Raw genomic sequence first — 10,491 nt, forward strand, 5'->3', positions numbered from 1 at the left:
CTTCAAGACTGTTTTGAAACGACCTAAAGTATCTATGTACATCCTCTCTTACTACTTAATCCCTTTGTGAACTTTGTGGCATTTGAAACACAGGACTTGTATGTGTGTTCGGGAAGTTCTTCTATATGGCTTAATACAGTGCAGAAGAACTGCTGGTCCATGAGAATCAATTCCTATTGGGATGCAGCTCTCTCTTCATTCTCCAAAAGCAATTTCTCCCGACATTCAGTGGATTAAGTCAACAACCTTCAGTTCTTTGTCTGAGAGTTCACTTTCTTTAATGTTTACTTAACAGCGAGTGCTCTCCTTCCTCTTTCTTAGTATCTTCTGGTATTTTTCCTGCCACTATGAGATTACTACTGCAAAAGGTCGTTAAAACTCAGTGATTTTGTCACAACAGTGCTGTCTGCTAGGATAATACCGTTCCAATTTGACCCCAAGAGGACCCAGCTCAGCTTCCTGGACATGGTTTATTTTGCTAAATTGAGAATCTAAGTGACACACAAGGTTGAAATAGGAAAAATGACTGTATGTACTTGAGCAAGAATGACATTCGAAGAATGTACATAGCTATGATACATTAGTAAATAGTGCACTTGCCACAGTTCTTAATAGCTAATTTAAAGAAAATCTTGAGAGAAAAAGAATCCTGTTTTTATGTTCTTTTAAAAAAAATATTAAAACAATAAACATATTCTAACATATATTCCACAGTCTGTCACAGGTATTTTTCCAATCATATGTTTTTATTCAGCTGAGAAAGTGACATCTTCCTCCTTTCTCACAGGCCAGCAGACACAAAGGGCTCATTGGAGTCTTCTCACTCTGTGGTCTTGCAGCCACTTGCGTGATGTAAGAGATATTTTAGCTCAGACTTATCAGAAACTTGTATTTTTGGCTATAGAAGAGGAACAAAAAATACTGAAACTGGTCCATTCTAGTTAAAACACAAATACATAAATCAGCAATCCCAACTAACTATACAAAATGGCAGTGTTTAATGAGAAGAGCCCCCACAGTTGGTGGAGAGCTTGTGAGCTACAGACTGCAGTCACTTTGCAGCAGAGCTCACACTGACACTAATGGGAAGCACGTGTCTGTCAGGAGGGCAGCAGTAGTCAGAAGAAAACAGTCTCTCAAAGAAATACCATCTTGACAATGTCTTTGTGTTGCTGTGCAACGTTATGTTATGGCTTGGGAGAATGGAAAAGAGCATCATAGAGGTTGTACAGAGATGGAAAATGAGAAACAAGGAAAAAGGTCGCAATGAAGGTGAAAATGAGAGTATGTTTTAATAAATAATGGCAGAAGTGAAAAGCAATATTCTATCTTGTAAGGGTGCCCATGATAGAAAATTCCACACTTCCATGAGTGAGCAAAAGCTGGAAGATTTTTTTAATGTTGTTGAAGTGCTCTCTCTCTATATATATTTGTATATCAGAATATGTATATATATATACATATCAGAATATATATGTATACACGCACATGCATATATATAGATTACTATTTGATCATGGTTTTTCCACAGGTGTCTCATTTCACCCAGCACACAGGACAATTGGTGTTCATTCACAAAGCATCTTCTAAAATATTGCTTTTTTTTTCACTCTTCCTTGATATGGACTCATAAGCTGTCCCATAAATGTGGACTTGTTCTTTTCCTCTTGGGCTTTTCTAAGGTGCTTGTGCTGGAATAACCTCATAGATTTCAAATACTAAAAACTTTATAGCATCTTTCAAGTAGAAGGGTAATATTAACGACATTTTACTGACTTCTGACATAGATCTGAAGATTAAAGCCAGTAGCATCAAAAGGAAATTCAGCAGCAGAGATACAGATTGGATGCTGTTCTTCAGGTTGACATGCAGTTTCTTTAGCCGTGAAATCTTTTCTCCTCCAGTTTGCTACTCCCCCACTCTTAAAGTCTTAATATGTCAGTAACAGAGGAGCTGGGCTACGAGGAGATCTGACTGTGGCCTTCCAATATCTGAAGGGGGCCTATAGGAAGGAAGGAGACAGACTTTTCAGTAGGGTCTGATGTGACAGGGCAAAGGAAAATGGTTTAAAATTAAAGGATGGGAGATTTAGATTGGATATGAGGAAGAAGTTTTTTTTACAGTGAAGGTGGTGAGACACTGGAACAGGTTGCTCAGAGATGTAGTGGATGCCCCATCCCTGAAGACACTCAAGGTCAGACTGGACAGGGCTCTGAGCAACCTGATGTAGCTGTAGGTGTCCCTGTTCCTTGCAGGGGAGTTGGACTAGTTGGCCTTTAAAGATCCCTTCCAACTCAAATGATTCTATAATTATTGTATGGGAACTGTTGAATCACGGCCTGAACCTCTGATTGACCACCTGAGGCAAGCACCAAGTCAGCCACAGGAGCACAGGTGAAGGCAATTCAGCTGTGTGACTGGAAGGGGTGGAGCCTGGCTGCACCTCTCCTAGACCCCATTTAAGGGCTGACTGCCACTGAGGAAGGACTTCTTCCTCAAGATTGCTCCTTGTGGAGTTTCTGTGAGCCTACAACACTGGTGAGTACCTTTCATTTATATCTAATTATCTTTTCCAACGCGGTAATCTTACCAGCCTAACTTGTCTGTATACTGTATAACATCTGTATACTTATTTACTGTACAATTATAAATGATCTATGTTTCTACCACAGAAATTCAGTTTGTCCTCTGATCACGTAATGTGAAAAGAGGAAAGATGAATTGGGAAGGTTACACCCAAGAAAGATTCCAGTTAGTAACTACTATGCTTGGAAATCTTGTAGGACAAGAGAGATTGCAAACATCTCAGGGGACACCAGTCAGGGCGTTTGAGAAATGTTGTGTACTGCCCTCACTTGGTGGCCAGAGGGTGGAGAAGGTCAATGAAGACAAGACAAAATCTGCAGAAATAAGGTGATCTAAGGGAACAGTGAGAACTTCAAAAGTGCAGAAAGCACAGGAAAAAGAACTGAAATGAAAACAGCTAAAATACAAGGCTAGTGTGGGAGATTTATGGACTGCTGAAAGGGTTTAGTTGTGCATTGGGAATGGACTGAGAAAATGTGCCAATAGTATATACTTACAGTTGCACAGGAAGGTGAGAGCATCTGCAAGGCTTCTGTAGCCCCTCTGTGTAGGTTTGCATTACTCAAGACCTCTGTGATGGGCTGGAGCATCTAGCTGTAGGAGATGAGATGGTAGCACAGCATGCTGAAACACTGTCAGTTTTCAGGCACTGAAATCTGCTTGTGCCAGGACAATTTAAATACGTGTAATGATCTTGTAGTTCTCTGTAGCCATTTGAGGGGTGTAGACCCTTTTGCATATGTTGTAGGAGTATAGACACTGAAGGTGGAAATGTGCTTTCAACTTAAAGGTCAGAGAATGGCTGTACGCGCCTACCATGATGCCTCATTTCCAAGTTACCATGAAGCAGAGATGAGCTGAAAAGGTAGTGCTAGATTATCGGGTGATTTTCACTATCAAAAGCAAATTGCATCAATTTTGCAGACATATGCATGATTTTTCCTTGCTCTGTTTGATTGCTGTGCAACAGAGTGGGCTCAAACAGCATTGTTTGTGATGTGAATGTGTTTGTGATGTGAAGCTTAGCTCAGCTCCTTGCCAAAGACTGCAACTTGTTGAAGAAAAAATTTAAAAAGTAGCATTTAATTTGGAAACTCCTTCTTTACCATCACACACACATCCTACAAGTATATATGCAACTTTGGTTGTAACTCTCGTTTGATAGACTGGAAGAATATTCAGGACACATTAATAGGTTTTGCCGTGGATTCCTATGTTTTCATAGGTTACCAGTTTGTTTATTTCCTTATCACTGAGTTGCAGTATCACAAACAAGCTGATTCTTAACCTTTGAAGACAACATATAATACTATCTATAGCCATCTAGCAAGCTGCCTTTTTGTACACACACGTGTAATGCTCTGAAACACTGCCATCTTTTGGTTGCTGGGAAATGTGTTGCATGATGTGCTTCAGATTCCTCACAGGTGATGGGGAGGAGGGAGGTGTTTATAGGCCCTGAAGATGTTACCCTATGCACCAGTGCAAGACATTGCAGGAGCATAGAGAATCACACTTTCATATTTTGATGGGAACATCAGTGCTTGGAAAGTGCTACATTATTTTTCTTCCCACCCCTGTCCAGGAAATGCATGTAAAGTTGTCCCCTTTAGGCAAAAGGAAGAATGAACCACAGCATAGCAGAGTTTGATGCTGTGCCAAAAAAAACGCTTACGTAGTTTGAGTTTTGAGAATGCCTGCCCAGCATTCTGTCTAGGATGTATTTTTGTGCAGCCAGAAGTAGCCTTTGAGTTGAGTTTAGCCTGGGATATTTAGAAATGAAATATGGGGAATGGAGAGAGAAACAGATGTTCTGTGTCAGGCAAGTGCCTGGCATGCGAGACTGGACACAGGATTCACAGCTTTTCTCTTTGTGCTGAGGCTGACTACAATCAAGGAAACCATGACAGTGGCCTGAATCCTTCATGAGGGCTCTACTGTGTCTGTACCTGACTTATCAGATAGCTGCAGTGTTTTGGGAGATGACTGATGTTGTAAAGTAGAACTGTAATCAGGAAAAAAGGATAAGGTATTGAAGATTAGATTCACTTGGCTCAATTTTCCCTGTGCAGCTATTTGTGTGTATTTGAACTCTATTGCATTGTTTTATATTAGTGTGAAGAAAAGCAGACTTAAGCAGCCTTGTGCAGATGCTGCAGAATTTGACAGCATCTCTCCAGCAGCAGACTGGAATATGTGAATGAAGAATTAAATGCCCAGACTCACAAATAGATGCTTATTGATATGTCGTTGTACAAGGATACAAGTCGGTACAAATTTTTTTCATGGCAGAGAGCCAGAAGAAATTGTCACATTAAATTAGGGGGATCTATTTTAATTTTCTCCTTCTGGCATCCTCCTATTGATTTCATCCAAGTGCCTTTATTCAATAATTCTACTAAATGAATACCAAGCAGTCTAGTTGCTTAAATAGCATTTATTTATCAACACAAATTTTAAGACACAGAATTCTGAACTATTGGGATCCAACCTATTTATGAAAGGGTATAATTTAGAAACAAAAACATAGAAGTGTATTTTAGCAGGTAACCTGTCTGGGAGTTATCTGAAGTGTGGAAGAATTCTGTTCTCAGAAGCAGCCGGACTGCAGTTCTTTGGTAACAGTACTGTCAGATACACATTGTCTTTTATGCAAAATCTAGCTTCTTGATTGTTTGGTGCAACAGAAATAAAGTAAATCGACATTATATGGCAGGAGGGGACAGCAACCCTATGACAACATTCTAGTCTGATGACATTATCAGTTATCCACAGAAATAATTGGAAATGAAGTGGTCATTTGTGAAATCATTTGAAGGCGCCATGTCAAAAAGTGATGTGAGTCATTTCTGGGTCATTTCTGACATCATGTGTCTATCTTCTCTGCTGAATAAAAGTTTTATCTGTTATCTCCTCCTGAGAACTGATTATAGGATCAGCAAAGTTTCAGCATGTCTATTGCATGATATGTATTTGGAAAATGTAGGTCGTTATTGTAATATCATCTTAGGAGGAGAAGGAAAACTGAAACCTTGACAATTTTGCATTTACTTTGAATCCTCCTGCAGCACCAGTTGGCAATGGAACTGCTGTTCACTTCCTCATTATAACAGCCATGCTTTTTTTACTTCTTTCTGCTCCTACAGTTTCTGAATTTTAGAGGTTGCTATATTTGTGTTTGTCTGTGTATGCAAACAGGACGATCAATGATATCATAGGGCTTTGCAGAATTAATAAGAAATGCATTCAGGTTCTCACAGTCCATCAGTTTAGCTGGTTCGGTTTCTCTGCTGCTGTAGAGAAGAACTGGTGTGAATATGCATGGCAAACATGAATGTGCATTAATTAGTTGGGCCTTAAGTTTGTGGAGCCTTGCCTAATCAACAGCTAATCATGGTGGTTCAATACCAATCATATCCAGAAAGTTGGCTGGTAGGTATTCATCAGTGGAATGGCTAGTACACAGAAATGAGAGGAGGAGAATATTTGCATAGAACAGTAAAGTGAAACTCTTGCAGAGTCCAAAAAATGGGGGCTCTCTTGTGCAATTCAAATGCCTCCTTACACACACACGTTTTTATGCCCAGCTAACTTTAGAAGAAAACCTCTTGCTTAGCCTGCTAGACACCAGGAGACACCGTATGAAGAACTTAACTACAAAGTTTAAGACTAATTAGCTCTTCGGTTACCTTAGTAGTGCTAATTCATTTAAATGGATTTGATGGAGTAGAGTTTGATCAAACAAGGATCAGAGGGAGGCAGTCATTGACGGCGGCTGATGCGAGGAACAGACGTCGGGAGATTTGTTCCTTTCTTCCCCTCCATCCTGTTGGCTCTCTGAGAATTACTGTCTGCAATGATAGCAGCCTTCAGAAGAGGCTTGCTGCAGCAGCTAACTTATGATCCTGATTAATTTTCTGTAACTCAGTAAACTGTAAATAAATGGATTAAAGAGCCATTTGATCTTCAAGAAGAGGTTTAAAGTGGCTTTGATGACTGAGTACCTGGGGGAATACAATGGATTATCATGGATAATTGATTAAAGAAGAGAGGACATTAAATTGATGTATATGTGAATGCATATAATCTACAGTCTGCGTGCAGACATATGGATGAGAGGGTGTAGATTAAGTATACATGTTACTTTTTATTTATCTTTTATTCTATCTAGTTAGGAAATGAGAGATGAGACGCCACGCTGTTAAACCATAATTGCATTTGGAGGTACAGCAGCATGCTGCTAAACTCCAGGTGAAGTTCAAGCACCAGGTGAATTTTTATCAGGCGTGCATCATTTATAAGACTGCCTGAATGTAAAGGGCAGCCTTATAACTGTAAGCATATGTGAGCTGAAGCATTCAGTGATAACTGAGAAGGTAAACAGATGGTAAAAACATGAATATACCTCCCCATAAATACGAGCAGTAGGGAGCATAATAGTTCTTGCTGTCTTCCCCAGTATGTCAGAGCATGGATACCTCCTTCTGCCGTGGGTACATGCATAAAAAGAGAGCGGCAAGGAAAGCTTAGTGGCACGTGGAACAAATAGAAAGGGGATGAAAAGATCAAGGGGCTCCCCCCTCCAGATGTCTTCATGGGCTTGTTTTAAAGTTGGACGTGTCCAGAAATGAAAATAATGGAAGGTAATCCTTGAGACCAGTTGTGTGACCTCTTCTGATTAAACAATTGGCTCTCCTACTCTGTAAACTGGATTTCAACCTAGGGTATATTAAGTCAATGGAGCTGTATAAACCTGCTAAAAATAAGAAGTGAAATGGAAACAACGATTCAATCTTGACCTTAGACCTGTGAAGGCTAGATTATAGGAACTGAAGGAAATCTATACATTGTTTGCTCTCATTTCCCCTTTTTTCTCTTGGATGAAATGTGATAAAAAGAGTTTCAGACTCTTTTTATCTTTCCTTTCGTTTTAGTGAAGACTTTGTGAAGTAGAGAAGGGTGAATTTACTGTGGGGAAAGGGAGGAGGGAGATGATGTTTGTACCTTGTGGCAGTTCCTCAGCTGCTCCTGTGATGGTATCTTTTAGTTTTGCCAGTTTTGTAGTTTAAATGATTACTTTACAGATAATATAGGACTGAAATGATACAAAATAATTCATTCCTTGCTTTTGCTCCTCTCCCAGATATATTCCCTGCCCAACCGTAGTTGCTCTTTAAAATTAAGTGAAGAGAGAAGGATTTATTTTGCACCAGGGCTTTGGGAAATCTAGAAAGCAGCTGTTCACTTCCACTAGAGCAACAGAGACGGCACAGACTGTCCTCTGGGAACTGACATAGAGTATAGCACTGCATTATAAATACCATTTCCTAAATAAAGACGAGGCTCCCTGCGGCTGATGAATAGAGCCGTGCTGGCTTAGAGAGGGGATTTAAAGAACAACATTTTCCTCGCTCTCTTTCAGAGCTGGGGGAAGAGTCTCACGGCATTACTTTTACTCCAGTAGTTGTGTGTGGTGTTAGATAGACCTCTAACTGTCATTTGTGGACCAGCCTTTGCACTGGCTCTGGTGTCACCACCTCCCACTGAGGTGAGCGTCATTGCACTGCGTTGCTGCTCTGTGAACCGGAGCCCAAACTTCCTCATGGTACGGAGGGGTATAATAGGCCGTGCTAAATGACTCTCAGCTTTGCTGTGTGCCTGTTTTGTCTTACTTGTCAGAATTAACTTTCCAGTCTCATTAGGACAGACAAATTTCTCTTGTATGTAGGAATGAATTCACTTTGTGCCAACAAAGTAAACTGAAAGAGCCGTGAAGTAATGGGATAAGTTTCCACTGAATGACTGCTGGAGGGCTGTTCTAGGAGGAGCAGTGGCTTGTTGTCCACATCCTTGGGTGCTTTTTCCTCCCTTCACATCCTGTCTCTGCATGAAGATATGTCCCCTCCTTTCTTTCATGTTCTCATGCACCTTTTTGCCACCAGGCAGTCTCAGGAGGGATGGAAGTGAAGGCAATCTGCAGTTCCCTGTATTAACTGTGAAAAGCCTTCTGCGAAACAGAGTTAAATGATGTTCTGTTAGGAAACAAACGAGCTGCAGTGATTAGGTTTTGTTTTTTGGAATATCTCTTTGGTGAGCTTTTACTACTCTAAAGACTTCTTAATCACCAGAATGGAAATTGCTAGCACTCAATATGCTCAGCAGCATGAACATTTAGTTTATGAAGATCTGTAATTGCAGTAGCTAGTAATACCTTAGCCATCATTAGTGCTAAACTGAAATGTAGGAACCTGCTGTCAACATAGCTTCCATGCTGTGCTGCTGCCCCAGAGGACCAGAGTTTGCCACGCACAGCAGCAATACAAGCAGTAATGCAAATAATTCTGATTTTTGTCCCCTGCATAAGGAAAAGATGAACCTGGATTAGGTAAATAGGAGCTTTCGCATAATGGAGCAGCGATGAGTTGCTACTTCAAAGGAGAGATTGCTTTGGAAATGGAGAAAGACTTCCATATTCTCTTGATGCATCTGCTTGGTTAAAGCTTAAGTGAATTCCTGAAGTTCATTCCTTCTGTCCCATTTTTCAGTCAGTTGCCTGACTATCAAAGAGACAGAAAACTACCAGCTGTTATTGAAGTCAATAAAAGCAACCGTAATGTTTGCCTTTTCGTAATTGCTTCTGTGCAAGGGATTCTCCCCTGTGAATCTGTCCCTTCATTTTTGATTAGAAAAATGGCTATTCAGAGCAGTGCTGTTTGCACATACTATAAGAAGCAACCAACCGAATTAAACTTTTGTTTGAAAACTGATTCACAACATTGAGGAAACTGTAGTGTGGATGAAACAGTAGGAGGGACCAGCTGGAAAATGGGTGACGGTTTTCCTCATGAAGAATTTAAATAATCCGTAAAAAATTTGCCAAAACAGTCAGTAGAGAACCTCAGCTTTTCACTGGATAAGTGAGTAGTTCACTTCTTTTGCTCTACCAAGACACAACCATGTTCATGGGAAGAATACAATTTCTTTAATGATAACATTTGTAATAAGCGCAATGATTTTGACTGAAAGGAAAGGAGGCTCGGAGAGGGGTCAGAGCAAATAAAATGATCAGAGGTCTGGAGCACCTCTCCTGTGAGGAGAGGTTGAGGGAACTGGGATTGTTTAGCTCAGAGAAGAGAAGCCTCTGGGGAGACCTCATTGTGGCCTTCCAGTACTTGAAGGGAGCATATAAACAGGAGGGGGACCAGCTGTTTATGAGGGTGGATAGTGATAAGACAAGGAGGAATGGCTTTTAAACTGGGATAGGGGAGGTTTAGGTTGGATATTTAGGAGGAATTTTTTCACACGCAGGGTGGTGATGCACTGGAACAGGTTGCCCAAGGAGGTTGTGGATGCCCCATCCCTGGAGGCATTCAAGGCCAGGCTGGATGTGGCTTTGGGCAGCCTGGTCTAGTGGTTGGCGATCCTGCACATAGCAGGGGGGTTGAAACTTGATGATCATTGTGGTCCTTTTCAACCCAGGCCATTCTACGATTCTACAACTTCAGCTTCCTGAATTTTTCAGGTTACTGTACAGTTCGTGTTCCCTACCTGAGTGTGCTTTATTTAATGCATTGTAGCCATTTCCCCTGGAAATCATCAGAAACGATGATTTACAATATGCTTAACAAATGCTGATCTTTTACTTGTGGCTTTGTTTCTTCACCTGAGTGTAGGCAGGGCAGTTCTTAACCAGCACGGTCCGGGTGGTACAGAACTCAACACGCAGCATAAGCTGCAAGTTGCCCCCAGGCAAATTAAGGACAAGGAATCCTGAATGTTGCATTTCCTTTCCTGTGTGTGTCCTGTCTCTTTGGAGCAAAAGGATTTCTGGTGTAACAGTTACACTAAGTGAAAATAAACAGCACTGGTGGGTAACTTGCAGAGAGTTTAGCTCAGCTAAGCATT

This window comes from Gallus gallus, chromosome 2 (assembly GCF_016699485.2).
Source record: "Gallus gallus isolate bGalGal1 chromosome 2, bGalGal1.mat.broiler.GRCg7b, whole genome shotgun sequence".
Taxonomy (NCBI): domain Eukaryota; kingdom Metazoa; phylum Chordata; class Aves; order Galliformes; family Phasianidae; genus Gallus; species Gallus gallus.